The sequence below is a fragment of the Tachyglossus aculeatus genome (genome assembly GCF_015852505.1).
Source record: "Tachyglossus aculeatus isolate mTacAcu1 chromosome 12 unlocalized genomic scaffold, mTacAcu1.pri SUPER_6_unloc_2, whole genome shotgun sequence".
NCBI classification, from domain to species: domain Eukaryota; kingdom Metazoa; phylum Chordata; class Mammalia; order Monotremata; family Tachyglossidae; genus Tachyglossus; species Tachyglossus aculeatus.
The window spans coordinates 9,114,448-9,139,872 of NW_024044829.1; the positions used below are offsets into that span (position 1 = coordinate 9,114,448).

At 43.9% G+C, this 25,425-nt stretch overlaps 1 pseudogene; it reads right to left on the reverse strand.

The window, feature by feature from the left end:
• Positions 1-1,495: 1,495 nt before the first annotated feature.
• The window catches only part of LOC119921347, a 33,627-nt pseudogene continuing 9,697 nt past the window's right edge, over positions 1,496-25,425 (reverse strand).

Genomic DNA, 25,425 nt, shown 5'->3' on the forward strand with positions numbered 1-25,425 from the left:
CTTGGGATTAGTGAATGTTAAGTAGTTATATCAAATATCACAAACTCTTCTTGTTTCAGTGTTCCTGGTTGACAAACAGCTGACTTTTATTAAAATTCATAAGTGAAAATTTTGACCCTAAAACTTCCTAGGAAAATTCTAATGCCTTGACCAGTTCCTATATTATATTCACATACTCCATTATGATTTGGCTTAAAATTTTTCAATGTTAACATTTTTGTCTGTTTCTGTTTTTTTCCCACCACTGGAAAAATTTCAGGTCACTTCACCTGTGCTGAATTTGACCAGAAACTTTTTTGGCAGCCCTGAATTTCTGGTCCAGTCATCATCATCATCATCATCACCATCATCATCATCATGGTGCTTGCTAAGCATTTACTATATGCTAAACACTGTAATAAGTGATGGAGTAGATACAAGATAATCAGGGCCCACAGAGGGCTCATAGTCTAAGCAGTAAGGAGTAGAATTTATCCCCATTTTACAGATGAGGTACCTGAAGCCCAGAGAAGTGAAATTACTTGCTCAAAGTCACACAACAAACAAGTGGCAGAACCAGGATTAAAACTCAGGGCCTTCTGATTCCATGTCTGTCCTCTTTCCACTAGGCCGTACTGCTTCTCATGCTGGTCTGCCCTCGCACCCTGCGTGGACATACAAATTGATTAATTTAAGGCCGGACAACATAGTGCAATTGTCCCAGAAGTTGGAACCAATGCAGTAAGGATGTTGCCTTCCAGAGGTGTTCCAGACTGCCCTGCCTGTAGAGTAAGAGATATCCATCAATTCATAAGTCACAGGAGCAAGATGACTTTTCCCAAGGAAACTGCAGTGGGGTTACTGATAGTTGTGGAATTTATTAAGAATTTATTATGAGTCAAGCCCTAGGGTAGATACAGAAAAATAAGATTGGACACAGTCCCTTCCCACCTGGGGCTCACAGCCTAAGGGGAAAGGAAAACAAGTATTTAATCCCAATTTCATCCCTATTTTACAGATGATGAAACTGAGGCATAAAGAAGTAAAGTGACTTGCCCAAGGGCAAATAGCAGGTAAGAAGTGGAGCTGGGACTAGAGCCTAGGTCTTCTAACTCACATTCCTGTGCTCTTTCCACCAAGCTATGCTTATCCCTACCTTTTCCAAACAGTGGTAGGAAATTGGGCAGGCTTCTGTCACTCCATTTTACCTCAAACTGAGAGGAATATGTCTGGGCAGAAGGCAGAGATTGAGAGAAGATTTGAATATTCTGCTCCTTACTTGACTAGTGCCCTTTTCTGGCCCAGGATGAGATAACAAAGTTCTATTTTCATGTGAAATACCTAACTGACTGGAACATTTGGAAATGAGTGAAAATTCCTTTTGATGTGGTGCAAATTGTTGAGCATGGACTTTTCTAATTTCCTAGCTTCATTATCTGATCTTTATATTAAAAGGAAACAGTCCAGAGATGTTTTTAACAGGATTTTGGTATTATTATTTTTTATTGAACAGATTTCAGGATTTCAGGAGTTTGAAATGTAGCGAACAAGCAGTGAAAGTTCGTTCCAGGGCCTCCTTCACCTCCCAGTTCCTCAGACTATAGATCAGGGCATTCAGCATAGAAATCACCTGGATGTAAACACGGAGGTCATTTTATCTGTTTCAAATGAATGACTAGCTGGTGGCCACAAGTACATAAAAATCAGAGTCCCATAGAGCACAGTCACCCTCACTAGGTGGGAACCACAGGTAGAGAAGACTGCATCTGCCTTGGGCAGAACGGATCTTAAGGGTGGTAGACATGATGAAGATGTAGGAGACCAGGACAACGAGAAGGGAGAAAATCCAATTGAAAGTAGAATCCCCCCAAATGAAATATTCTACGACATGTGTGTCAGAGCAGGACAACGCCAGTATGGGTAGACTATCACAGTAGAAATGATCGATGATGTTATCGCCACAGAAGGGCAATCGAAACGTGAAGACTACCATAAATAGGGCAATAGCCAAGCTGTAGATGTAGGGAATGGCAACTAACAGAGTGCAAACTTTCTCTGAGACGATGAGCTTGTAGAGCAGAGGATTGCAGATGGCCGTATAGCGGTTGTAGGCCATTGCAGACAGGAGGGAAAGTTTGGTAATGATAAAAGTAATGAAACAGCAGAATTGCATGGCACAGATGTAGAAAGAAATGGATTTTCTCTCCTCCAGCAAATTGACCAGCACTTGCGGGCCCACAATTGTGGAATGGCCAACATCAACCAAAGCCAAGTGGCCAAGGAAAAAGTACATAGGAGTTTGAAGTCGAGAATCAGTCCTAGTCAGGAAGATGAGGCCCAGGATCCCCACGACTGTGGTACAATAGATAAGCAGAAACAAGACAAAGAGAGGGATCTGCAGCTCTGGAAGGTTTGTGAGCCCGATGAGAATGAACTCAGTTAGGAATGATTTCCCTCAGTCATGATTCCCAGGCTGGGTATCTGTAGCTAGAGCAAAGAGAGCAGTCTAAGTATTATCCTTCACGTTTTAGCTCACATTCATTCAGGAAGGAGAGGTAAAAGGCATTTCTTTAGAGCACCTTCAATTTAGATATCTTTTTTCACCTTAAAAGTCTCCAGACTGTGAACTCATTGTGGACAGGGAATGTGTCTGTTGGTTGTTGTATTGAACTCTCCCAAGTCCATAGTACAGTGCTTTGCACGCAGTAAGTACTCAATAAATACGACTGAATGATTGAATAATCCTTCTTGGATCTTAAACAGTTTGAGGTTCCACACCTTTTTATTTCACCTTGTTCTTTAGCAGGTTATGGTTAACATACAACAAGTATAGAAAAAATTAATGAATAGCTATCCCCACTCTGGTATATGATGTGGAAAAAATTAGGGGCCTGTGGTCAACAGGTATCAGTGGTAGCATTCACAGAGCACCCATTTGGTGTGGTTCACTGTATTAAGTGCTTGGGAAATGCAGACTATCAAAGTGACATGTTTCCTGCCCACAAAAAAGCTTACATCCTACTGGGGGAAGCAAACATAAAAATGTAAAAACAGGCACGGAATATTTTTTTATAATTTTGCATGCCATTTAAATTTATTAATAAGACAGCATTTCCTTTCTACTTTGATTAAGGCAGTTACTTTATATGCCTAATAGGTGGTCCTCAGAATAAACAGACATTTCTTCTTGAAAAATGTCAACTCATCAGATAATCAAGACTCTACTGACCTTGGTATCGAATAAATGCAGAGTTCATAACAGAATGAACATGGTTTTGTGAGTTCTTAGATGAGAATTCACCAATAAGAATAGATTCATCTCCCTTCTCATGTCCGACAATGATTCTCCCCCACTTCAAAGCCTTATTGAAGGCACATCTCCTCCAAGAGGCCTTCCCTGACTAAACCCTCCTTTTCTCTTCTCCCACTCCCTCCTGCATCACCCTTATTCCCTTTATTCATCCCAATTCCTAGCCCCACAGCACTTATGTACATATCTGTAATTCTGTAATTGAGAAGCAGTGTGGTTCAGTGGAAGAGCACAGGCTTGGGAGTCAGAGGTTGTGGGTTCTAACCTCGGGTTTGCCACTTATCAGCTGTGTGACTTCGGGCAAGTCACAACTTCTCTGTGCCTTAGTTACCTCATCTGTAAAATAGGGATTAAGACTGTAAGGCCCACGTGGGATAACCTGATTACCTTGTACCTACCAGTGCTTAGAACAGTGCTTGGCACATTCATTCAACTGTATTTACTGAGCTCTTACTGTGTGCAGAGCACTGCACTATGCACTTAACAAATGGCATCATTATTATTAATTCCCTTATATTAATAAGGGAAGCAGCGTGGAAAGAGCATGGGCTTTGGAGTCAGAGGTCATGGGTTCAAATCCCGGTTCCGCCAATTGTCAGCTGTGTGACTTTGGGCAAGTCACCTAACTTCTCTGTGCCTCAGTTATCTCATCTGTAAAATGGGGATTAAGACTGTGAGCCCCCAGTGGGACAACCTGATCTCCTTGTGACCTCCCCAGCGCTTAGAACAGTGCTTTGCACATAGTAAGCACTTAACAAATGCCATTATTATTATTATTATTATTATTATTATTATTATTATTATTATTATATTAATGTCCATCTCCCCCTCTAGATTCTAGGCTCACTGAGGGTAGGGGGATGTGATGGTTTATCATTAAGTTGTACTATCCTAAGTGCTTAGTGCAATGCTCTGCACATTGTAAGCCTCTAGAAATATGGTGGACTAACTCAAGTCTCAAGATAAATTAGATCCTTAGATGAGTGAATGTAAAGCACATGCAAAGGGCAGCCCATTTAGTTAACATTAGTGCTAATATGTGGGGTGAGCACAGATGTTTGGTGTAGGCATCATGCTGGTCAGCCTCTTTGGCAATCAATTTCCTCACTGGGGTACAGACAAGAGTTTCCCTTTAGAGATCCTTTGAGGGATGGTGGGGAGTGAAGTTAGTGACCACATGCCTCACTAAAGAAATAGGTAGCATCAAGACAGGGGGCAACAGTGGCTGCCCCAAAAAGCTTGCTAGGAATAGTTGAGCCCCAAGAACAGGGTTCCTTTTTATTGTCATGCCCTACTGGAAAGAGAATGGGCCTGGAAGTCAGAGGATGTGGGTTCTATACCTGGCTCCACCACTTGTCTGCGTATGGCCTTGGGCAAGTCACTTAACTTCTCTATGCCTCAGTTACCTCATCTGTAAAATGAGGATTTAGACTGTGAGCCCCATGTATGACAGGGACTGTGTCCAACCTGATTATCTTGTATCTACCCCAGTGATTAGAACAATTATTGAACATTGTAAGCACTTATCACTTATGAAAAATGTTATTATTATTATTATTATTATTATTATTATTATTATTGTTATTATTATCTACCAACCATAGCCCTCATGCTGACCTCTGTCCACCTTTTCTCAACCCATACATAACTTAGGCTTGCGGACAAGGGACATGCCTATCAATTCTGTTATACTGAACTCTCCCAAGCACTTAGTACAGTGCGCTGCACACAGCAGTCACTCAAGAAAAATACTTATTATTTTTCTTAAGCAATTATGCTCTAGCACTGTGCTAAGCATTGGGGTTGGTACAGTACAGTCAGATCGTACACAATCTCTTTTCCATATGGGGCTCACAGTTTATGAAAGGAGGAGGGAAAATAGGCATTTTATTCCCATTTTATAGATGAGAAAACTGAGACACAGAGAAGGTAAGTGAAGTTAAGTCTATTGTCACACATCCGGTAAGCGGTGGAGTTGGGATTAGAAACCAGGTTTCCTGATTCCCAGCCCTGTTCTCTTACCATTAAGCCATGCTACCTCCCTGCCCTAGAGCTGACACTGATCTTAGATATCTTGATTTGCCTTTACATCATTTCAGTCCCAAATAAAATCAAGGATTTCCAAATGACTTTAGGAGCATCTCAAAAAAATCCCCAGTGAGATTCATAGATAAAATAAAATCCACAAGCAGAAAAGCAATTCCATAGGCCACAAGGATTGGGTCTTCTAACTTTGTTGTACTCTTTCAAGTGATTAGAACAGTGCTCTGCTCAAAAGGAAGATAAGATTACCCTATCAGGACTGAAGTAAGGGGTGAAAATATGAGGGTCTAATGACAATATTAGAGGAAAAGACTGGGAGAGACAACATATATTAAGGTCAATTAGAAAAAGAAGACAATATGAAGTATTGATAATAATGGTATTTGTTAAGCACTTACTATGTGCTGAGCACCGTTCTAAGCATTGGGGTAGATACAAGATAATTCATTACCCCCAACCTCCCAAACCCCTGGTTTCAACACAAGGATTGAGAAGCAGTGTTTTCTAATGGAAAAAGCACAGGCCTGGGAATCGGAGTACATGTGTTCTAATCTTGGCTCTGCTACATGTCTGCTGTATGCCTTGGGCAATTCACTTAACTGCTTTGCACCTCAGTAATCTCATATATAAAATGGAGATTAAGACTGCGACCCCCATTTGGGACAGGGACTGTGTCCAACCTGATTACCTGGTATCAACCCTTGCACTTGACACACAGTCAGCATTTAACAAATATCACATTTAAGGATTTTAAGGTTGATTAAGTGATTAATCAAGTTGTACAGTAACAATAATAAAATACAATAAAAATATGGTATTTGTTTAGTACTTAGTATGTATCAATAATTATACTGTGTTGAGGTATATACAAGTTAATCAGGTTGGACACAGTCCCTTTCCCGAATGGGGCTTACAGTCTATGTAGGAGGGAGAACAGGTATTGAATTTCAATTTCAAAGGCACAGAGAAGTTAAGTCACTTGCCCAAGTTCACACAGCAGGCAATTGGTAGAGCTGGGATTAGAATTCAGGTCCTCTGACTCCCAGGCCCCTATTCTTTCTACAAGGCCATACTCATTCTCTAATATGTAAAATAAATACAATACAAAATATACATATAATGTACATTCACCCTGGGGGAAAATTCAGATATTTCTTACAATATTAACATTTAATATTTTATGATAAGCACTTGACCAAGATATCAGTAAACACTTGGGGGAATACTACTTTACTCCAATGCAATTGTTAATTATTTGATGGTAGAACTGTCAAATAGTACATAGTAAGTGCTTAATAAATATCATTAAAAAACAACTATTGCCCTGCTCAGAGGACACTTTACTAAAACACCTCTGTTTTCTTTCTCAAGCAGATGATGCGAACAGAATATATGGCAGAGAGAAACTATGTGACTGAGTTTGTTCTCTCAGGAATCTCAAACCATCCAAAATGGCAGATTCCTCTCTTCCTGGTGTTCCTAATAATCTATCTTATTACAGCAATAGGGAATCTTGGGATAATCACGATTACCAATATAGATTCTTAATTCAGTTCTGATGCATTTTGCTTCCGGCATTTGGCTTTTATCAGTCTAGGTAATTCCACCGCCATTGCCCTGAAAATGTTGGTGAACTTCTTAGCAGAGAATAAAACCATTTATTATTATAGTTCATGGAAAAAATAAATGTAGCCCCAAAGATAACTCTGAGTGGAAATTCTGGTTTCTTCACATCTAACATTTTAGAATCAGATTAATTTGAAGACTTTGAGCATCAAATGTTGTGTTTGGCTCAGGGACTGGATCCTGAAAGGCTGTGGGGCATAACACTGTTCAAACATGGGGAAAAGAAATAGTAAAGAGAGACCAAGTATGACTTCAGGAACCTGAGAGGTAGGTTAGCAGGGAAAGGGGCCACCTGCTGGTCCCGAATGTGGAACAAGCAAACCATGTCTCCTAGTTCCACTTCACTAAAGGGAAAAAGGGGAGGGAAATAGATGGATGAGGGAGGAGGGGGTTTCACCAAAGCACTGAACCTGAAAAGATCAAGGACAGAAATAAGTGGGGAAGGTTAAGGTGATAGTCTCTTGGTGGAGGCGGTACTAGGCCCACATTTTGGGGGGCTACACATGAGCTGAAAGGCCCCATACATAATTATTCAGCTCAGGAGTGGGGACATAGCAATTCCTTTTCCTCTCCTCTCCTACATGAGGCTATTCCATCCACTCCTAGCTCTGAAAAGGGGCCAAAGGAGAGGAATATTGGCAGTGTGTACTCAAAGTTTCTCCCTGACTACCTGGAAAAGCATCCTTTAATATGGTTATATGTGGCTGTATGGATTTTCAGATTGATAATATGTGCCCTTATTAGTATGAAACTTGCCTATTTCAAGATTTGAAAATAGGATTTATTTTAAGGGTGAACAAATGTCTGGAGTATTTGATTGAACTATGTGCCGAGGATGAGATTTTTATTAATGGTTGTGATCATTCCCATGATTCCTTTCTGCTATTTTTATTGTAGTAGTAGTTGTAGTGATAATAGAATTTATTAAGCAGTTAGTGTGATTGTGCTTGAATATTAATGTTAATGTGTTACTATTCAGATTCGATGAGGTTACGAAACTTCACATTCCAGCAATATTTGTATTTTGGGAGCATATTTTGAAAGTGTCTGGCCAAGACTATGTCCACTTTGGCTAAGTGAAGTAGAGTTTTAAATTGATATTATCATCATTATCATTATCACTAGCAGAAGTATAAGGATATCTTCAGCATTTACTGGCACTGAACAAAGACTTTGGGAAAATGCAGTAGGGCTTAAAGACATTTCCTGACCTTGAGAAGCTTATGAGCAGACTCATATTGTCAAATTTACATTCAGCCAAAGAGTAAAGAACGTTGATGTAAACTTAGAAAACAAAAGCCATTAAGTAACTAGATGAATAGATAATAATAGTCATGTTAATTCATTAGAAGTGAGGTGACATGCCCAGTTAGATGTTGAATTCGTTGGTAAACTCTCCTAAAGAAGGTGAATTTTTGAGAGGGAGATACACGGTTTAGTTGATTGGCAGGAGGAGAAGTATGATGAAGAATGGAAGGTTTGAACAGCAGATGTGAGAGAGGAGTGAGCTAGGCACAGTTAATCACATAATAATAATAATAATAATAATAATAATAATAATAACACTTGTTAAGAACTTACTTTATGCCAAGCACTGTTACAAGCATTCGGGTAGATACAAGGTAATCAGGTTGTCCCATGTGGAGCTCCCAGTCTTAATCCCCATTTTACAGATGAGGTAATGGAGGCACACAGCAGGCAAGTGGCAGAGCTGGGATTTTAACCCACATCCTCTGACTCAAAAGCTCATGCTCTTTCCATTAAGCCATGCTGCTTAGTGAATGAAGGATGTGTGAAAAGGCAAATATCTCTCCAGTAGCTAAGGAGACCTTCCTAACTCTCAACCTCCAGTGCTCCAGGGGTAAGGGAGTCCAGTGCCGCACTGTTTGAGCTTTTCCTTGCCTACTGCTACTGCTTTTGTGATTCTTCCAAGCCTAGTATTCCCATCAACTAGTTCCCATCTGTTGTGAGAAGGTCCAGGAAGAATAGTTCTCACTGATAATCACTAAATAATGAGATGGGGTGACTTTAATGAACAGCAAGAGATCAGGCAATTTTCTATTGATTTTGAAATATTCAATCAATCAATCATATTTATTGAGCACTTTCCACCTGCAGAATACCGTACTAAGTGTTTGGGAAAGTACAATATGAATCACTAAGTGCTTGAGAACCCTGACTGGCTCCTTTTGTTGTTTCCCCCATCCCAGCCCCACAACACTTATTTCCATATCTGACATTTATTTGTCTGTATTGATGTCTGTTTGACCTCTCTAGATTGTAAGCTAATTGTGTGCAGCAAATGTGTCTGGTTATTGTTATACTTGGACTCCCTTACCACTGGGACTCTAAAGGTTGAGGGTTAGGAAGTTCTCCTTAGATACTGGAGAAATATTTGCCTTTTCACACATCCTTCATTTCTACAAGAGAAGACTTAGGAGGGAATGTGTCTCTTACGTTCTTGTGTTTCAACTCTAACCAATACTTGGTACAGTGCCCCCCACACAGTAAGTGCTCAGTAAATACAATTAGTTGACTGACGGATTGGTGTCCAGTAAGATGAGAGGGAGAGCAGAAGCCTTTAATAATAATTATACTATTTGTTAAGTTCTTACTATATACCAAGCATTGTATGAAGCACTGGGGTAGATACAATTTAAGCATAATGTACAAGGTTCCAAGGTAACTGAGTCACAAGGAAGTTAAATAATAGCAATAACAATGGCATTTGTTAAGCACTTACTATGTGCCAAGCACTGCTCTAAGCACTAGGGTAGATACAAGGTAATCAGGTTGTCCCACGTGAGGCTCACAGTCTTAATCCCCATTTTACAGATGAGGTTACTGGGGCACAGAGAAGTGAAGTGACTTGCCCAAAGTTACACAGCTGACAAGTGACAGAGCCGGGTTTAGAAGCCATGATCTCTGACTCCCAAGCCCATGCTCTTTCCACTAAGCCACGCTGCTTCTCATTGACTTGCCCAAGGACACACAGTAGACAGACAGGTGTTGGAGCTGGGATTAGAATCAAGTTCCTTCTGACTACCAGACCTATTCTCTAATAATTAGGCCAGTATGGTTCATTGTTATTTCTGACCCCTACATGGGAACAATTCTACTGAATTGATAGAGAAGCAGCATGTCTCCGCCACTTGTCTGCTGTTTGATCTTGGGCAAGTCACTTCACTTCTCTGAGCCTCAGTTACCTCATGTATAAAATGGGGATTGAGACTGCGACCCCCATGTGGGACAGGGACTGTGTCCAACCCAATTCCTTTGTATCCATCCCAGCACTTAAAACGGTGCTTGGCACAAAGTAAGCATTTAAAACATACCACAATTATTATTGTTATTTTGCCAGTTTCTTATTGATAATTTTGATTTGATCCATGAGGTTCTCCTCAGTACTCTTGGTGCCCAAAGTCAGATCCTCCCAAGATATTCCTAATTTCCTGGCCATGTCTTCATCTACAGTGCAAAATAGAATATAGATCCATTATCCAATTAATTTGTCCCTTATAGCTAGAATCTCTCACTTCAGTGAATTTGCCCTGAAACATCAGGCTCCCCAAACTATCTCCACTGAACTTTACTCATGTAAAAACAGGCTTCCAATTACTTTCCACTTATCCTATCCATCATGCAACATAAAGTAACTATTCAGGGAACCCAGATTGACATCATTATGCTTTCAATTCCAGTTGAGATTTTGTGTAAGTAGCTATCAATAAGAACAAAAAGATCTTCATGTAGAGACATACACTCAAATGCTCTAAAATACTAACCATTCTTTTCTCCAAATGGAATTCCAAATGAGAAATTTGGTCATTCATTTAGATATTACATATCTCACTTTCCACAAAATCTACAGTTGCCCAGCCTACCTGTAGAAAAGAGGAACCAAAATCACAGGGCAAGGAAGAGCTATGGGTGGTTTGTGTCTTTATCACTTATATGTATGTACATATATGTGCATATGTACATCACTTATAAACGCTTAGTTCAGTGCTCTGCATACAGTAAGCGCTCAATAAATATGACTGAATGAATGTGTACTTGTGTATACATCACTTACCTAGCACCGAGGGATCAATACACATAAATGCCTCAGGGGACACATTCTGCTCCTCTAATGCCACCATGCTCACTGTACCTCCATTTTATCAATACTGCCTCCCTTTCAAAGCCTTACTGAATGTATATCATGTCCAAAAGACCTCCTTGACTAAGCCCTCCTTTCCTCTTCTCCCACTCCCTTCTGCTTTTCCCTGAGTTGTGTCCCTTGATTCATACTCCCTCCTAGTTCCACAGCACTTTTGCACACATATGTAATTTATTTATTCACGTTAATATTCTGTCTCCTCCTTTAGACGTTAAGCTTTTTTTGAGCAGGGAATTTGTCTGTTTACTGTTACACTGTACTCTCCCAAGAGCCTAGAACAGTGCTCTGCAAATATTAAGCACTCAATAAGTACAATTGAATGAATAAATGAATAGGAGAGCAGCCAGGTGCAGGAGGAGGGAGCAATTTGATGAAGGGGTTTAAACCTGATGGTGAGGAGTTTCTCTTTGATGTGGAGGGGGATGGGCAACCACTGGTAGTTCTTGAGTGGGGAAACACAGCCTGGGCGTTTCTGTAGAAAAATGATCTGGGCTGCAGGCTGAAGACCAGCCTGGAGTGGGGAGAAAATGGAGACAGGGAAGTCAGTGAAGGTGCCCACCTTCTGGCTCTCCCAGTAATCTCGCAGAGCTCTTTTTAGGACAAAAATTGGGTGGTCGATGTGAAAGTGGTTTGCAAAGATGAAGGCATTCTACAACTTCCCTATAGCATCTGATTGCCTTCGCTGGGCCACAGCTATCAAAAGGATCTTTTTCCCCTCATCAGTTTGGAACCGACTCTTGACCTGCCTTACTCCACTTTGTTTTCAATCGCCCTTTTGCTTTAATCTATCTTGTTTCCCTAAATCATGCTTCAGCCACACCTTTCCCCAGCTGTCCATTTCAACCACAACCTGTCCTCAGTTAAAATTGGAGCCACACTAAATTGTATTCGGTTCTGTTGTTGGGGTGCAGGAACACTATGCCTATCACACACTATCACTAGCTACCTCTTCCACCTTACAGAGGGGAGGTTGAGCACTCTTTTACAGCAACAGACTATGTCTGTCCTCACACATACAGATATTTATTAAATATTGCAATAAAAAAACTCTTGTGCTATGTTGCTGCAATATGTTTTTGTGGTTTTTTGTTTATTTGACACATGCCAAGCACTGTACTAGACCCTGGGGTAGATAGAAGACCATCAGGGCCTATACGAGGCTCACAGTCTAAAGAGGATGGGGAACAGAGATTGAATCACCATTTTGCAGATGAGAAAATGAAGGCCCAGAAAAATGAAGTGACTTGCCCAAGATCGTACGGCAGAGAAGTGGAAGACCCAGGATTGGAACTCAGGTCTCTGGTTCCCAGGCTTGAACTTTTTCCATTAGTCTAGGAGCACTCAAATGGAATTCTTGAAGGGTCACGTTTCAGTATGTTGACGGATGCCCTACCCTCAGACATAAAAATGCCAGGGTGGGTGACTTCATTTTGCCATTGATGATGATTCCTCTTTTGACTGCCTAGAGATGGAAGTTCCTACGTTCCCAGAGGGATTTAGGGAGAAACCCAGGATTAAATGGGATCTGTGGTCTCTCAAACCAGTGGATTACTTTCACTCAATAATGTGAATAAGACTCAAGTCAATCAATCAATCAATCATTGCTATTTACTGGGCGCTTACTGTGTGCAGAGCACTGTACTGAATGCTTGGGAAAGCATGATATAACAATGTAACAGAGTTTGTAGACACTTTTCCAGCCCACAAGGAGCTTGCATTCTAGATTGGGAGATAGATATTAATATAAATAAATAAGTGACAGATATGAACATAAGTGCTGTGGGGTTGATAGAAGGGTGAATAAAAGGAGCAAATCAGGGAGACAAAGAAGGGACTGGGGGAAGAACAAATGAAGGCTTAGCCAGGGAAAGGCCCAAAAGGCTTCTTGGAGGAGATGTGACTTCAGTAAGTCTTTGAAGGTGGGGAAAGTGATCGTATATTTAGTATGAAGAGGTAACGCATTCCAGTGCAGAGACAGGACTTGGGAGGGAAGTCATCAGAGAGATAGAAGTAATCGAGATGCAGTGATTAGGTTGACATTAGCAGAGCAGAGTGTGCTGGCTGGCTTGCAGGAAGAGAACAGCCAGGTGAGGTAGGAGGTAGCGAGTTGTCTGAGAGCTTTAAAGCTGAAGGTGAGAAGTTTATCTTTGATATGGTGGGCACAGGAGATGGGGGACGAGAAACCACTGGAGGGTTTTGAGGAGTGGGGCAATGCAGACTGAACCGTTTTGTAGAGAAATGATATGGGTAGCAGAGTGAGGTATGAACTGTAGTGGGGGACATAGGACACAGAGAGATAAAAATTAATAATTATAAAGTAACAATAATAATAACAATGGTATTTTTAAGCGCTTACTATGGCCAAGAAGTGTTCTAAGCACTGGAGCACTTTTCTAAGGTAATGAGGTGCTTGATGCAGTAATCAAGGTGGAATAGGTAAGTATTTGAATCAGCCTGGGAGCAGTTTGGATGGAGATGAAAAGGCTGATATTTTTTATATTATGAAAGTTGAACTGTTAGGATTTGATGACAGGTTAAATGAGAATTCAATTAAGAATTAAATGTGGGTTGAATGAGAGAGATGAAGCAAGGATAATGCCAGGTTCATGGGCTTGAAAGCTTTGGAGGATGGTGGTGATGTCTACAGTGATGGGAAAATCAGGAGGAAGACAGAGTCAGGGTGGGAAGATAAGGAGTTATGTTTTGGACATGTTAAGTTTGAAGTGACAGCAGGACATCTAAGGAGAGACGTCTTGAAGGCAAGCAGAAATGAGAGAAGGCAAAGAGGGAGATAAATCAGGGCTGGAGAGGGAGGTTTGGAAATCATCTGCCTAGAGTTGGGAGATGAAGTTGTGAGAGTGAATGAATTCTACAAGGGAGTGGGTGTAAAAGGAGAAAGAAGGGAATCAAGAACTGATCCTTGAGGGACCCCCTCAGTTAGGTGGTGAGAGGAAGTGGAGGAACCCACTAAAGAGACTGAGAATGAGTGTTTAGAAGTATGGGAGGAGCACCAAGATAGGACAGTGTCCGTGAAGTGAAAGTAAGATAACGTTTCCAGGAGAAGGAGGCAGTGCACAGTGCCAAAGCATCTGAGATGTTGAGGGGGATAAGGATGGAGTAAATACCCTTGGATTTCCCAAGAAGGAGATCATTTGTGACCTTAGAGAGGATGGTTTCTCTGGAATGTAGAAAGCAAAGGCCAGATTGAAGGGGTCTGGCAGACAATTAGGGGAGACAATCCTCAAGGGGTTTAGAGAGGCATGCCGAGAGGGAGATGGAGTGGTAACTGGAGGAAACCATGGGGTCAAAGGAGTGTTTTTTTTTAGAATAGGTACAGCATAGCATGTGGGGTCTTCCCAACATAGACTCTAAGCTCGTTGCAGGCAGGGGTCTTTTTACTGACTCCTTTGTCATTCGTTCATTCATTCAATTTTCATTCTGAAGTTCTTACTGTGTGCAGACCACTGTATTAACTGATGGGGAAATACAATAGGACAATAAACTGACACAATCCCTGCCCACAACGAATTTACAGTTTAGAGTGGATGGACACATACATTAATATAAACAAATAAATTGCAGATGTGTACATAGGTGCTGTGAGTTAGGAGAAGGGATAATAAAAGGGAGTAAGTTAGGGCGATGCAGAAAGGAGTGGGAATAGGGAAAAGGGGGGCTTATTCAGAGAAGGCCTTTTAGAGGAGGTAAGCCCTTAATAATGCCTTCAAGGCACGTAGGGAGCGGGGGAAGGCGATGAGACAAGCAGTATGTGCACACAAACCGTACCCAACGTCTCAAGGCCAAACAGACTCAACAACAGGAGATAAAGAGACCAGGGCAAGAAAAACAAGCTTGCACCTGCAAGGCTCGGAGGCAACCTCAAGGCCGTATCCGCAGCCAGCGATGGTTGGCAACGGGTGGCTGGGGGCGAGCCAGAGCAAACCCTTCGTGACTGGACAGAGCTGTTGTTAGGCTAGTGGCTGGAGGGTGGTCAAAGCCTCGATACGCCATCCCCCGAGAAAACCCTGCCCCCGGGCAACGGGGGGTATAAGAGACGAACAAGACAAAGGGGGTGCACGTGCGCGCCCACTCTGTCGCCTCTCTCCCTCTCTCTCTCTCTCTCTCTCGGTCTCTCTCTCTTTCAACCATGTAACCGCTGATAGCAAATAAACGGCAACCAAGCTTTGAACCTCTGGCTGACTCTTCCTGGTATGAACGCGCGGGCCACGTCCGGAGACATCCGAAGACCCGGAGAGGGTAAGAACCCGAGAGTTGCCCCTGAAACCACGGGGAGCAACGAAGGCAGGAGAATAATTGTCTGTCAGATTTGAGGAAAGAGGTTGTTACAGGCCAGAGGCAGGACATTGGTGAGGAGTCAGTAATGAGGTAGACAAGATCGAGGCACAAGATCAAGATCGAGCGTTAGCATTAGAGGAACGAAGTGTGCAGATTTGGTTGTAATAGGAAAGTAGTGAGATGTGGGAGGAGGAGGCAAAGTGATTGAGTAATTTAAACCCAATAGTGAGGAGTTTTTGTTAAATGCAGAGGTAGATGAGCAACCAGTGGAGTTTCTTGAAGAGTGGGGAAACATGTCCTGATCGTTTTTACAGAAAAATAATCCAGGCAGCCGAGTGAAGCAGGGACTGGAATGTGGAGAGACAGGAGGCTGAGAGGTCAAAAAGGAAGATGATACAGTAATCCAGGCAGGATAGGATAATTGTATAAACATGCTGGCAGTTTGGTTGGAGAGGAAATGGTATATTTTAGCGATGGTGCGAAAGTGGGGCTGACAGGATTTAGTGATGGATTGAATATGTGGTTGGATGAGAGAGAGGAGCCAAGGATAACGCCAAGGTGATGTGCATATGAGACAGGAAGGATGATGGTGCCATATATTGTGATGGGAAAGTGAGGAGCAGGGTAGGTTTTGAGTGGGAAGATAAGGAGCTCTATTTTGGACATGATAAGCTTGAGGTGACAGGAGGACATCCAAGTAGAGATGTCTTGAACGCAGGAGGAAATGTGAGACTGCAGAGAGGAAGAGAGATCCCTCCCAAGCATTCAATACAGTGATCTGCACACAATAGATGGTAAGCTCCATGTGGGCAGGAATCACATTTCCAAAGTCTCTCTCATCCTGTACATTCCAAAGTGCTTAGTACAGTTCTCTGCACAGTGAGCATGTGATAAATGCAATTGATTAATTGATTGAATGGTAGTAGTAATAGGCTTCATCCCTTTCCATTTTCTGAGAAGAATTTGGAGATGCTTCTCTTGAGCACAACTGCGTTCCATTCATAAAGGAGAGGTTCACATACCTCTTTGGTGCCTGTTCAAAATTATATAAAAAGCAGCATAGTCTGGATGAACCTGAGAACTGATGAAAGTATTTCTTCCAAAATACCTACGACTCGCTGTTGTCATTTTCTGGGGTGTGGTCCGAGACATAAACCTTTGGACTCTGTTGGATTCCTAGGACATTATCTTGTGGGTCAGAAAGCAAGATCTGGTTAATTTTTAATTCTTTTAAATGGGATAAGATTACCTTCCTATTATTAAAAACAGAAACGTTTCGTTATTTGTATGTACTTTTAAGCACTTAGTGACGATATCATCATCATCAATCGTATTTATTGAGCGCTTACTATGTGCACAGCACTGTACTAAGCGCTTGGGAAGTACAAATTGGCAACACATAGAGACAGTCCCTACCCAACAGTGGGCTCACAGTCTAAAAGGGGGACAAAACCAAACATACTAACAAAATAAAATAGATAGAATAGATATGTACAAATAAAATAAATAAATAAATAAATAAATAGAGTAAAAAATATGTACAAACATATATACATATATACAGGTGCTGTGGGGAAGGGAAGGAGGTAAGATGGGGGGGATGGAGAGGGGGACGGGGGGAGAGGAAGGAAGGGGCTCAGTCTGGGAAGGCCTCCTGGAGGAGGTGAGCTCTCAGAAGGGCCTTGAAGGGAGGAAGAGAGCTAGCTTGGCGGTTGGGCAGAGGGAGGGCATTCCAGGCCCGGGGGATGACGTGGGACGGGGGTCGATGGCGGGACAGGCGAGAGCGAGGTACGGTGAGGAGATCAGTGGTGGAGGAGCAGAGGGTGCGGACTGGGCTATAGAAGGAGAGAAGGGAGGTGAGGTAGGAGGGGGCGAGGTGATGGACAGCCTTGAAGCCCAGGGTGAGGAGTTTCTGCCTGATGCGCAGATTGATTGGTAGCCCCTGGAGATTTTTGAGGAGGGGAGTGATATGCCCAGAGCGTTTCTGGACAAAGATAATCCGGGCAGCAGCATGAAGTATGGATTGAAGTGGAGAGAGACATGAGGATGGGAGATCAGAGAGAAGGCTGATGCAGTAGTCCAGACGGGATAGGATGAGAGCTTGAATGAGCAGGGTAGCAGTTGGGATGCAGAGGAAAGGGTGGATCTTGGCAATGTTGTGGAGCTGAGACCGGCAGGTTTTGGTCACGGCTTGGATGTGAGGGGTGAATGAGAGAGTGGAGTCGAGGATGACACCAAGGTTGCCAGCTTGTGAGACGGGAAGGATGGTAGTGCTGTCAACAGAGATGCGAAAGTCAGGGAGAGGGCAAGGTTTGGGAGGGAAGACAAGGAGTTCAGTCTTAGACATGTTGAGCTTTAGGTGGCGGGCAGACATCCAAATGGAGATGTCCTGAAGGCAGGAGGAGATGCGAGCCTGGAGAGAGGGGGAGAGAGCAGGGGCAGAGATGTAGATCTGGGTGTCATCAGCGTAGAGATGATAGTTGAAGCCGTGGGAGCAAATGAGGTCACCAAGGGAGTGCGTGTAGATCGAGAACAGAAGGGGACCAAGCACTGAACCTTGGGGAACCCCCACAGTGAGAGAATGGGAGGGGGAGGAGGAGCCTGCAAAAGAGATTGAGAAAGAACGACCGGAGAGGTAAGAGGAGAACCAGGAGAGGACGGAGTCTGTGAAGCCAAGGTCAGATAGCGTGTTGAGAAGAAGGGGGTGGTCCACAGTGTCAAAGGCAGCTGAGAGGTCGAGGAGGATTAGGACAGAGAGGGAGCCGTTGGTTTTGGCAAGCAGGAGGTCATTGGTGACCTTTGAGAGGGTAGTTTCCGTGGAATGTAGGGGACGGAAGCCAGACTGGAGGTGGTCGAGGAGAGAGTTGTTGTTGAGGAATTCTAGGCAGTGAGTGTGGAAAACTCGTTCAAGGAGTTTGGAAAGGAATGGTAGGAGGGATATGGGACGATAACTAGAAGGTGAGGTGGGGTCAAGAGAGGGTTTTTTTAGGATGGGAGAGACATGGGCATGTTTGAAGGCAGAGGGGAAGGAACCAGTGGAGAGTGAGCGGTTGAAGATGGAAGTTGAGGAGGGGAGAAGGGATGGAGCGAGAGATTTCATGAGATGAGAGGGAATGGGGTCAGAAGCACAGGTGGCCGGAGTAGCACTTGAGAGGAGGGAGGAGAGCTCCTCTGAGGACACTGCTGGGAAGGATGGGAGAGTAGCAGAGAGTGTTGAGAGCCGGGGGGATGGAGAAAGGGGGGAAGAGACTTTGGGGAGGTTGGACCTGACGGATTTGATTTTGTTAATGAAGAAGGAGGCCAGATCGTTGGGGGTGAGGGAAGGAGGAGGGGGAGGAACCGGGGGCCTGAGAAGGGAGTTGAGTGTACGGAAGAGCTGGTGGGGGTGATGGGCATGGGTGTCAATAAGGGAGGAGAAATAGTTTTGTCTGGCAGAAGAGAGGGCTGAGTTAAGGCAGGAAAGGATAAACTTGAAGTGAACGAGGTTGGCATGGTGTTTAGACTTTCGCCGGCAGCGTTCGGCAGCTCGAGCATAAGAGCGAAGGAGGCAGACAGTGGCAGTGATCCAGGGCTGTGGGTTAGTGGTACGAGAGCGGCGAAGGGAAAGGGGAGCGAGTGAGTCTAGCTGAGTGGAAAGGGTAGAGTTGAGAGCAGTAATCTGATCATCAAGACTGGGTAGAGAGGAGAGGGCAGCGAGGTGGGGTGTGAGGCGCTCCGAAAGATGGCTGGGGTCCAGAGAGAGGAGATCTCTGTGAGGGAGTAATATGGATTTACAGGGGAAAGGAGTGTGAGTGAGGAGACAGGTGAGAAGATTATGATCAGAGAGAGGGATTTCAGAGTTGGTGAGGGTGGACACAGTGCAGCGGCAGGAGATGATGAGGTCGAGGGTATGACCAAGTTGGTGAGTGGGTGGGTGGTGACGATAGATAGATAGATAGATAGATAGATAGATAGATAGATAGACAGATATAGATGTATATTGATGTATAGCTATATAGACATATCGTTTTATGTATATAAATATATTCCTTAGCCATATGTTCAGCGACTGAAATTCTGGGGGACAGAGCAGCGAGGGAGATATCTGGCAGCTATATTCAATTGTTTTAAATTATTAATAGGCTATAAAATGGTTTCGAGGATAAAATTCGTCTGCCTCTAGCTATCTCACAGGAATGCTTAGGTGGGGTGTGATAATAATGATGACATTCTTCAGAGGAAGAGAGTCATAATAATCTGATGATATACAAGCAAAATTGTCCACTTCATGAATTCTGGAAAATTATCCTAGCCTTGGAGAGAGAGTCAACTAGCCCTTACTCTTTTTGCATCCTTGTTGTGTTTCTGGGTCTCTCCAGAATGCCATTCAATTTCAAAGCCTTATTGAGGTTACCTATCCCCAAGGGGCCTTCCCTAATTAATCCCTCTCTCTTCTGTGTCACCTATGCAGTTATATCTGTACATTTTGAATGCTTCATATTCAGCCCATCCTCTGCTCCACAAAACTTATGTCCATATTCTTCATTTATTTATTTATATTAATGCCTATCTCCCCCTCTAGGTTTTAAGCTTGATATGGGCAGGGAAAATGCCCAGAGCATTTCTGTAGAAAGATAATCTGGCCAGCAGAGTGAAGTATAGACTGAAGTGGGGAGAGACAGGAGGTTGCGAGATCTAGTTGCTAAGCACTTATTACATGCTAAGCACTCTACTAGTCTCTAGGGTAGATAGAAGATCATCAGGTCCCACATGAAGCCCACAGTCTACATAGGAAGGAGAACAGGGTTTGAATCCCCATTTTGCAGATAAGGGAAATGGGGCTCAGAGAAGTGAAGTGACTTGTTCAAGATCAAACAGCAGAGAAGTGGTGGAGCCAGGATTAGAACCGAGGCCCTGTGAATTCCGGGCCCAGGGTTTATCCACTAGGCCACATTTCTTTCTAAGCCAATCTAATGGAATCCTTGAGGGGTCAACTTTCACCATGTTGACCGATGCCCTACCCTCAGACTTCATTTGGGTGACTTCATTTTGCCGCTGTGATGATTCCTCTTTCATTTTCCCAGAGACGGAAGCTCCCGTGCTCCCAGAGGTATTTAGAGACAAACCCAAAATCAAATGGAATCTGTGGCTCCTCAAACCAGCTGATTTCTTTCCAATGATAATGAGAATGAGACTCAACTTGATCAATAATAAATCTTATTTATTGAGTGCTTATTGTGTACTGGGCACTGTATTGAGCACTTAGGTAAATACATTATAACAATGTTACAGTGTTAGTAGTCACATTCCCTGCCTAACATGAGCTTATAATCTAGAGGGGGAGACAGACATTAATTTAAATAAATGAATTATAGAGGTGGACATAAGTGGTGTGGGGCTGAGTGAGGGGTGAGTAAATGGAACAAATCAGGGTAATGCATAAGGGATTGGAGCAGAGATAATGAAAGCTTAGTCAAAGAAGGCCTCTTGGAGGAGATGTGCCTTCACTAAGCCTTTGAAGTTGGGGAGGACATTTCAGTCTAGTGGCAGGGTGTGGGTGAGAGGTTGGCAGCAAGATAGATGAGATCGCGGTAGAGTGAGAAGGTTGGCATTAAAGGAGAGGAGTTTGTAGGGGATGCAGCATGGCCTAATGGCACAAGCGCAGGCTTGGGAGTCAGAAGACATGGGTTCGAAGCCCAGTCCCTCCACTTGTCTGCAGTGTGACCTTGGGCAAGGCAGTTAACTTCTCTGTCCCTCAGTTACCTCATTTGTATAATGGGGATTAAGCCTGTGAACACCACTTGGGACAGTGCTTGGTACATAGTAAGTGTTCAACAAATACCATTATTATCATTGTTCTTATCATTTATTGGCTGGGCCATAGGAGAAAAAAAGCAGGATGAGTTAGGAGCAGGTGAGCTGACAGAGGTCCTTAAAGCTGATGGTGAGGAGTTTCTCTCTGATACAGAGGTTGATGGAAAATCCCTTGAGGGGCCGAAAGAGTGGTGAGACTTGGACACAACAGTTTTGTAGAGAAATGAGGGACTTGTAGATGGACTGGAAGCAGGGAGGTCAGTGAGGAGGTTGATGCAGGTTGATGCAGTAGTCAAGTTGAGACAAGTTTAATGCTTGGATTAGAGTAGTAGCAATTTGGATGGAGAGGAAAGGGTGAATGTTAGTGATGGTGTGAAGGTTGAGCTGACAGGATTTGATGACATGTTGAATATATGGGTTGAATGAGAGAGAAGAGTCGAGGAGAACACCAAGGCTATTGGCTTGGGAATCTGGCAGGATGGTTGTTCTGTCTCTAGTGATGGGAAAGTCAGGGGGAGGATAGGATTTGGGTGAGCAGATGAGGGGTACTGTTTTGGACATGTTAGCTACAAGGTGACACCCAAAGAAAAAGTCCTGAAGGCAGGTGGAGATGTGCGATTTCAGATAGGGAGAGTGATGAGGACTGGAGAGGAAGATTTGGATATTATCATGAGTCCTGTGCCCTGCTTTATGTGTTCCAAACAAGCCCCTCCACCCGAGCTGGAAAATTCACTATCCTAACCACCCTCAGTGGTCGGGAGTCTCCTAAATGGTCCAGTGCATCTGAGATGGATCCTAAACAAATGTAATGACCAGGAATTTCCTAGACTGAGCACTCTGTGACTAGTTTAAAATGAAATCAAACCACCACTGTATATACTAGAAAATTTTATTCAATTCTCAAAGGTTAAATTGAAGGGGGAAACGCATACATGCGTGCGCGCGCGTGGGCACACACCCACACGCACGTATGCACACACGCATGCATGCACAAAAAAACCCACCCCAAATATTAACGATTTGTCCGACTTTTTGTCCCGTGTTCATGCAGATGGTCTTACATTGGAGTAGTTCATAGAGTCTAGCTGACTTTTGCAAACCTTCCTCGTTCGTGATGGCTAGGAGTGGCTGCCTGGAATCCTGATGCAACTTTTACTTGGTTGGTGGCGGCCAGCCATAGGCGAGGCGGCGCAAGTCGTAGGTGGTTCAGCTGTTCTGGTTCATGATCTCAGCTCCTGGCGGCCATGCTGGTTAATAGCAGGCATGCCATGGTCTCATTCGTAGCTCAGGTTGACCATGCTGGATCGTTTAGCTGCTCTGGCTCATGACTCAAAATGACTGCCTTTTATCTGCTTCTGCCTCGGATGTCATGGTAGTTCCTGATTCATTGCCTTGGGTATTGCAGAGGTTCTTGATTCGCTGTCTCCGGCATCATGGTGGTCCTTTGTTGCTCCAAGCCCATTACTGGATAAAACAGGGAGAGACGACTACTTCTTATTCTGTGTCCAACCCATGGACTGGTTTTTAGCAACTCTCTGACCTAAAGCAAAACCGCCTAATTGCTTCTCCAATTCCTTCTTCGATTTGGCTGTTCATGGGGTCAAAAAATATTAACTTCTAAAATGGCTTCTTGGCCAAGAAAATGGCTTCCCGTGGGCTCACTACAGATATCTTCTACATAGAGGTGGTAGTTGAAGCCATGGAGCGATGGGTGTAGATGGAAGAGGGTGAAGATGGAGAACTGAAGGGGACCCAGAAATGAACCTTGAGCGACTCCCATGGTTTGGGGGTGAGTTAGGAAGAGGAGAAGATCATGAAAAATACTGAGAAAGAGTGGCCAGGGAGATAGGAGGAGAACCACGAAAGGACACTGTGAGTGTCAAGGTCAGGTTGGATAATGTTTCCAGGATAAGGGGGTGGTCAACATTGTCCAAGCCACTGAAAAGTTGAGGGGGATAAGAATGGGAGTAGAGATCTTAGGATTTACCAAAAAGGAATTCATTGGGGACCTTAGATAGGGTGGTTTCTGGGGGAAAAAAGAAGGCAGAAGCTATATTGTTGGGAATAAGGGGATAATTGGAGGAAAGAAAGTAAAGACAGTGGGTGAAACAACTTGCTCAATCAGTTTGGAGAGAAATGGTAGGAAGGAGATGGGATGATAACTGGAGGGAGTTGTGGGGCCAAGGGAGGGGATTTTAGAATGGTGGCATCATGAGTCATGATGTCTGTGGTCTTCAAATGATAGGGTCTAAGTTTCCTGTGGTCAAAGATCTTGTCTACTGATACTGTTGTCCTCTCCCAAGCACTCAGTACAGCAGTGCCCTAGACACAGTAGATGGTAAAGTCCTTGTGGGCAAGAATCAAATCTCCCAGCTCTGTTATGCTATATGTTCCAAAGTGCTTAGCACTTACTGTGCACACAGTAAGCATGTAGCAATTGTCACTGATTGATTGATTGATTGGTATTAGTACTATGTGGCAGACCTAACATCTGGCCCATCAATTACTGGGCCTAAGTAGTAAGCCAGGCCTTCCGTGCTCACAGGAAGACCTACAAGGAACTGAGAGGAGAGCTTTGGACAGGCAAGAGTTACTTGTTATCTGCCCTACGGCCTTGCATAGACGGGTGTTGCTTGTTACTGGTTTTGAAGGTTACAGAATGGCTGTGTTAGTTATAAACACAGCAACATGGAAAAATACAGAATGTGACTGAAAGATATAAAAGTCTTGGTGCTTAACCCAATAAACAGTCTCCTTGTCCACCTTGAGACTCTCCTGGCCTGCATTCTTCCATTGCGAGTGCCCGTCTCCCCACTGCGCTGGACACGTGGAGGCAGACGGCAACAGATGGCGCCCGAACAGGGACAGGGACATGAACCCTGGACCCTCAGACTCAGCACCGCAACCCTCACAGAACAACTCATCACTGCGCAGTGACTCACTAGGGAACCGAAGAGGTGAGGGCATTTAAGTTTACTTTCATTTTTAAACACCAGGCTTACAGCAGGGAAGAAAATGGGACAAATTCAATTCCGTTCTCGGGATCATTATATCCAATTACTTAAGGATGTTGTAAAGGATCGTGGGTTGATTATCACCACTGCCCAGATTGAACAATTTTTGGAATGCGTGGAAAAATGCCGCCCTTGGTTTCCAAAGGAAGAAAAGTGGAATCCTTTCACTGAGCCAGCTCCTTCCGCACCACCACCTCCACCACCCCCTCCATGGGTCCCGAACCAGCACAAACACCTCTGTAGCGAGCGATGGGGGCTGCTATGGAAGGGGGAGAGGAGATACCTATTGAATTATTGATGGGTTTCCCTGTGATGGAGCAACCTGACCCTGCTAATTCCTGGTCAGTTAATACGTACCCACGAACTCTTGAATTTCAAACTATTAAAAGAAGTGAAACAGGGTGCTGTGACATATGGGCCTACCACTCCTTACGTGCTAGCACTCATAGAAAGTATTGCTTCCTCAATCCTTTGCTCGTATGATTGGCAAACCTTAGCCAAGACTGCCCTGGATGGTGGAGACTATTTGCTTTAGAAGGCAGAATTTTTTGATTTGTGCGTGGAGCAAGCGCATCGCAATGATTGCGCCCGACCTCCAGTTCAAATGACTTTCGAGATGCTTACAGGGAGCTACAGACTCGTGAAAGCTTGTCCCAGCCCCTACCCAACGGGGTACTGATTACATGGAAAACTGTTTTTATGGCGCTGCGGGTGCTGCATCCCGCTGAACGGGTGTACAGGAGGGGCCGGCGGTGTGTGACTTGGGGGCAGGGAGTGATCAAGAGGACACCCTGTCCTTTGAAGTTTTGCCTCCAACAGAAGAATTGGAGCCGGTGTACGCTACTGTTCCGGATCCCGAGGACTTGAATCGGGACCAGGATCATAATGACTCTGGTGATCGTTCTGACTCTGGGACTGCAGACCCGAAGGAGGGATCTGATCTGTACCCGCCTTTGGCCCCTCTTACAACGACGGCTGCTGCCGCACCCACAGCAAAGAACCTTTTTCAGGCCCAATGCCTGCAGGCGGTATCCCGTTCATCGATCGTTCCCCCTTCCCCCCCTTGCTCCCCCTTTGTCTGCTGCGCTGCCGTATGTATATGCTGTGCCTGCTACGGCGCAGCCTGCCTAGACCGGGGCCCTTTAGGGCTGCTGGCAGGAGGCATTGCGCTGAGGGGATGTACAGCTTCTGCAAGCGATGCC